The following is a 6,000-nucleotide window of genomic DNA, read 5'->3' as shown; positions in this document are numbered from 1 at the left end:
GCGGTATCACCAGTAGTGTTATCTTTACTATCTCTTGAATCTTTGGACTATCTGTTGTGAAAAAGAATATAAATTGCTGTTCATATTAGCACACCCTCAAAACAAACACCTAATAGCTTTCCCACAATAAACTGCTGACGTATTTCACATTTCTCCCAGTTCTTGTAACTGTTCGATAGAAAATAAAAAACAATGAACTAATTGGATTACCTAATGACCTTGCTTTTCTATAAGGTGATTTGACACTCATAAATGAGGACAGAGGAAATAGAAGTTAATAGCATTTTCTCTCATCACTTGGAATCTGGACACTTACTGTACACACAATTCCTTTGATTTGTAAGGAAGGAATGGATTACATTTGATGGTCACTTTGTCATGCATTTACTCATTTTTCTGTATAATAGTTAGCATTTGATCTTGTCTGAATTCTAAGTCTGTGCTTGTGTTCAAAGCAGAAACTGATTATTGAGCCTGTTGATTTAATGGCTAGCTGTTGCCAATCCAGTGAAATTATTTGATTATCTTCCACTATTCTGTCTTTAAAAATCCAACTGTTTCTCAGGAGGCTCCTGTCTTCCTTCTCTGCCATCTTCATCTATCTTAGCTTCGTTTCTCCATCTTCCCTCTTTTAAACCTGTGTTCCTTCTGGTTCTACTGCCTTATGAGGAGCAGCTGAGGGAACTGGGGTTGTTTAGCCTGGAGAAGAGGAGGCTGAAGGGAGACCTTATCACTCTCTACAGCTACCTGAAAGGAGGCTGTATTGAGGTGGGTGTTGGTCTCTTCTCTCAAGTAACGAGTGACAGGATGAGAGGAAAAGGCCTCAAGCTGTGCCAGGGGAGGTTTAGATTGGATATTAGGGAAAATTTCTTTACTGGAAGAGTGGTCGGGCTTTGGAAGGGGCTGCCCGGAGAGGTGGTGGAGTCATCATCCCTGGAGGTGTTCAAAAAACACATAAACATGGCACTTTGGGACATGGTTTAGGAGACATGGTGGTGTTGAGTTGGCAGTTGGAGTTGATCATCTTAGAGGTCTTTTCCAACCTTAATGATTCTGATTCTTCCATAATCTGTTCACTTTTTTCAGGAGCTTAAAATCTAAGTGGGGAGAAATAAAACAAAAAAAAAAAAAAGCCAAACCCCAAAACAAAACGTTAAGTAAATGTCCAAATCCACTCTTCTTTCTAGTTCCTGGCGTCAGTTAGTGTGTCAGTCTAAAGCTAGCCCTGGGTCCATTAGGATGATTTGTTTGGGTAAGAAGCAAACACCACGCACAGATACAACAAATTCAGTGTCTGTGTGTTTTGGCCATGCGGTTTTGCCTGCTCGGACCACACTGCAAGAGTCAGAACTGCTCCAACTCCGAAGCTGAGAGCGAGGGCCTGACTGTCCTGACACATGATGCAACCTGGAGTAAATGCACTTAGTTATAAATCTTACATGCACCAAATCAGAACTAGCAGCAAATTGTACAACACCTTGTATGCTTTGTGTAGTACAGGAATGATTAAAAATCAGCTGCAAAGCTGAGTCGAACTTGTTTGTCCTCACCCCTGTGTTAGCCTGTAAAATACACAGCCTGGAAAGCAAGTGTCTTGCATACTTTTCATTTCACTCACAGGGCTGATTCATGCCAGTAAATATTGAAACTCCACCTCGTAGTTTGGAGAAGTAATTTCCATTCCACGAGTTTCGCTTGAAGCTAATACATGCTATTACAAAACATCTGAAGTAAAAGTTTAACCATTTCACTCAGCCCAGCTGTGAAGTTCAAACTACTTTTTAAAGTTAATTCTCATGCTCTGACCTGCACATATGCACATGTTAAATACAAATAAATCAATATGGCATGCTTATTCTTGCTTCAATTTACTTTTTGTTTTCAAAATTAGAATACTCTTGCTTTGCCTAACAGATATACGAGTGCGATGGTATCTCAAAGATTAAAGTTTTGCATTTGTCTCTTTGTAGTTCATTTGTTATTTTATAAACCCAAAGTCCTTGAAGGAGTGTCGGAAAGCCCCATAATTTTTCTCAATGTTCCATTTTACCTTATCTCTGATGCAGCCAGCACATGTGAAAAAGAAATGCAGATAGCCAGATGGCTCCCCAGTGTCCATACATACAAAAGCACTGACAAACACAAGTGACTTTAACTAATGCTGGTGTTGATTCATGCTTGAGCATATTCTTTTGGTTGCTTTTTTCTAATGCTATATTATTAGGAGCATGTGTTTGTGGTCTTACCCAGAAGAGTATTATTCTGAATTTTAGGAAGAAAAAGTACTGTCTTAATATTTGTTTTTTCCTAAGCAAAAATATTTTGGGCAGACAGTTAGAATCATCATAAATTTTAGTGTTGGTACTTCATGGTATCATTCTTTTTCTTTGACTGGTATTGGCACCCATTACACATCTCTCAAAAATCTCCTAAAAGAGAGGTTGTTTCATATTTACTTTGTGGTTTTCTGTGCACTCTCCTCTGAATCACCCTGCACAGACCACAGCAAGAGAGAGAATACTGAATTAGCTGATTCACTTCTGTTGCTTGGTGCGGTAATCTCTAATTGCACTTAGTTGTGGGGATTTTCCGAAGCAGACAAGTGATTTCTCCTTTTGCCAGGGTGCTGCTGTCAGACTGAGGCATTTGAACATCACCACATTTCAAGGATGAGCAGCATCATGTTCACAGCCACGCTGCCTCCCCATCGAGAGAACAAGCTCTCCGATGCCTTAGTTTAACTGCTCTCTAGAACAGCGAAAGTTAACGCATTTCTGCATAGTTTGTGTTAAGGAGGAGAACTGGAAGAGGATCAATATTTTTAAGGACTCATGATCTGAGAGTTTAGTTCATGTGACAGCATCAGCTAATTCATCCTCAAGATATGATCTGAAATGGGTCAAGCTTTTCAAAATCCTGGACCCAATCCTTTTCTGGCATCAGTTGCAACTCTGATGTTTCATTTCAAAGGAAGGAACATTGCATACTTTCATGTTTTCTGGGGCTATAAGTGCCTTATTATACTGGAATTCCTCGCTTGAAGAAAGCACCAACTTTGCTAGGCTGGCACTGAAGCCCTGGGGAGAAGCTGTCTTTGAAATATGTGTGACCCTAACACATGCAGATGAGCTTCTACACCAAGTAGCCTATAGACACTGGCCATAGACATCCACACATACAGACAAAATTTGTTTAGTAAGGGCACTGTATTCAGGCTACTCCCTGCTCTCCAGCTATAGTGCATTAGTATTATTGACTGCTTTGGTTAGTATGGCCAGAGTGTGTAATAGCTGGAAAGAAAATTGTAACTTGAGCATATGCACTGATTCATTGTGGGTACTTGTTTACTTGTTAACATACTTCTGCTTGTGGGATACAGCTGCAAGAGGATCATGAGAAGCTGTCCTCTGACGTACTGCTGTGACGGTACCCTGCCACGCAACCTGCACTGCCTCAGCTGGAGCAGATGCCACCTCCTCCTGCAAAAGTGGAAATCTTGATTCAATAGAAGTTTGCACCTAGCAGGCCAGACTAGAACAGAATACATTTGCAAGACAACTTAGGAAAACCTAACCCAGAACACAAATACTGTTGTTTGGAAAATCCTAGGGGCTTCAATGGAGCTATGCTGCAGTTCACATTTTCAAGACACCTTGGGTAAAATTTTTCAAAGCTATCCGACTGCAATGAGAGCACAAATCTCACCAAAAGAGGAACATCTACAACAACTAATAGCTCAGTGTCTCGGGGGAAAAAAAAAACAATCTTGAGCAAATGCAGCTCCTAGCCTCCTGAACTGTGAAAGAGCTTCTGAACGCTTGTGGTGAAACTCCTGCAGCAATCAGGAGGCTGAATTACAAAGCTAATGCTCTAGTGCTCGTTTCTTACTCTTCTTCGTTCATTTTCTTTTAAAGGTTCAAATCGAGGAACTAGTTGGGAGCGGGGCGGGGGGGGAGGGGGGCAAGGAGCAAGAGAAGAAACCCCTCTGACCGGGGCCTGGGTGCGACCTGTTTTACTCCTCACCACAACCCTGCCTCTTTCCGTCTCTTCACAGTGACATCTACCGGCCTCCCCCGAAAGCTCCCCGCTCCCCCGGAACCCCTCCAGCCGCGGCCGCTCCCGGGGCCCCGCTCCCCGCCCGGGACGGCCCCCCGCCCCCGGGCTGGGCCGCAGCCCCGGCGCTGCCGTCGGGCGCGCTCGGAGCCGCGGGACGCCCCGCACAGAGCGGTAGAAACTTTCCTGGCGAGTTTCCCTCCTCCAGCGAGCCCCGCGGGCGCGCAAGCTGCGCGGAGCGGGTGGGAGACTCCCTGCCGCTGAACCCCCCTCGGGGCCAAGCCGAGGGAAGGGGGGGGGATGTTCCCCTAAATAGTCCTTAATTGCATCACGGTCCCCTAGCCCGCGGGCAGGCTGCGCCCTGGGCGCCCGCTCCGCGCTGCCTGGGCCGGGCCGGGCTGGGCCGGGCCGGGCCGGGCCGGGCCGGGCCGCCGCCGCCGCCGCGCTCGGCGGGGTGTGGCCTCGCCATTATTTACGAGCTCCAGCCCCTATTTGCTCAGCTAATGATGCACCGGGGGCCGCGGAGCCTCGCCTCGCTAGTGAGGCGGCGGCGAGGGCAGGGCAGCGCCTGTAACTGGAAACCAAAGCCTTCACCGGCACCGCCCGGCCACTTTCCATTCACTCCTAGGTGCTTAATTGAGGGCTGGCGAGAAGCGCTCCTGGTGCCTTAGGAGTCCGGCCATAAGGATTATTTTACAAAGGAACCGGGAGTACCTTTGCAACCACCGGGAAGAGAGACTTTTCTTTATTTTTTTATTTCCCGCCCTCCCCGCAATGGCCCAGGTTTGGAATTAAAATGCTCTGGTAACACGAGTGGAGTCCATAAACTGATAGAAACCAGATAGAAGTCTGTATTGCTGGTTCCTCCAATAGCTGGGTAAGCATAATTGAAAGTTCTCTATCTTTGCTGTAGTAGATATGAAATGTGTTTGATGGTTGGTTTTTTTTTTTTCCTCCTGTTCACAGATAGTTAAAGCAATATTTTTCAGATTAGCAGAGCCTGTGTCTGGTGGATTTTTTTCCCCTTTCTTTCTTTCCTTTCTTCTGCTGAATAATTTTTCCTTACAGGATTTAAGGGTAGGACTCAGCCTGTAGCAGGTGACACCTGCACAGTACTTCACTGCAAAGCTATATAATACTTTCTGAAAGCAATACAGCATGGTGAAAGCGACCTCCGTGGCAGGAAAACTTCACCACTTCACTTCAGTAGCGGTTTGCCACTTTGTTTACAGTTAGAATAGGTTATAAGAGCAGAACTGTAATTACATATTGCTTTTTGTCTGTCCTAAAAAATTCTTTAAAAGTTCTTGCAAGGTTTTAGGTCTGTGGGTTGTCAGCAGAGATCATGTGCGCAGGACATGCTCAATATAGTATCATGACTTACTGAGATAAATTCAGAACTGCGTTATAAGCCCAAACCAAGGTTCAAACCTGTAGTGAGTTTGCGTTCAGTTACCAGGTATGTAAATCTCTGGAATGAAACCTATTTCCATTAGGTAACTCACATGTCAGACACCCTGAGGTACCTTTTTGGCACCATATGTATTTATTATTTATGTGCCTAACAGCTGGGTAGGAGCCATGCAGCTCAGAACTTGAATCTTATATTTGCCTGTCACTTCTGTGTTAATGGTGAAGGTCTGCAATTTGAGCAATGAATTGTAGCAATGTTTTACTCCTGTACCTGACTGCACTGGAATTGGCAGGAGGTAGGAGAGTGGGAGGGAAGGAGCACTGAAAGGGTTTTTTTTTTTAATTATTATTATTTCCTACAGTATCATTTAAGGGAAGAGAGAAAGCCACACACTTGTTCCTCTCTGACTTTTTATCTCTATTGCAAAGAAAGCATAGTGCTACTGCTGTAAAATGCTAATCCCATTGCATCTGTTAAATCACATGTTCAGTATGATTGGCTATTTGTTTTGGCCTGACAAAGAAATTTTATCA

At 44.5% G+C, this 6,000-nt stretch overlaps 1 protein-coding gene across 1 annotated transcript in view; it reads left to right on the top strand.

The window, feature by feature from the left end:
• Positions 1–4,550: 4,550 nt before the first annotated feature.
• SEMA3C (semaphorin 3C) overlaps positions 4,551–6,000 on the top strand; it is a 127,881-nt gene continuing 126,431 nt past the window's right edge. Inside the window, exon 1 of the mRNA XM_075081501.1 lies at positions 4,551–4,930. The gene's annotated coding sequence lies outside the window, so the exon portion shown is untranslated. The remainder of the gene's footprint in view (positions 4,931–6,000) is intronic.

The sequence above is a fragment of the Phalacrocorax aristotelis genome, chromosome 1, assembly GCF_949628215.1.
Source record: "Phalacrocorax aristotelis chromosome 1, bGulAri2.1, whole genome shotgun sequence".
In the NCBI taxonomy this organism is placed as follows: Eukaryota; Metazoa; Chordata; class Aves; order Suliformes; family Phalacrocoracidae; genus Phalacrocorax; species Phalacrocorax aristotelis.
The sequence above is the reverse complement of the archived record's forward strand: the minus strand, read 5'-3'. Positions and strand labels throughout refer to the sequence as shown.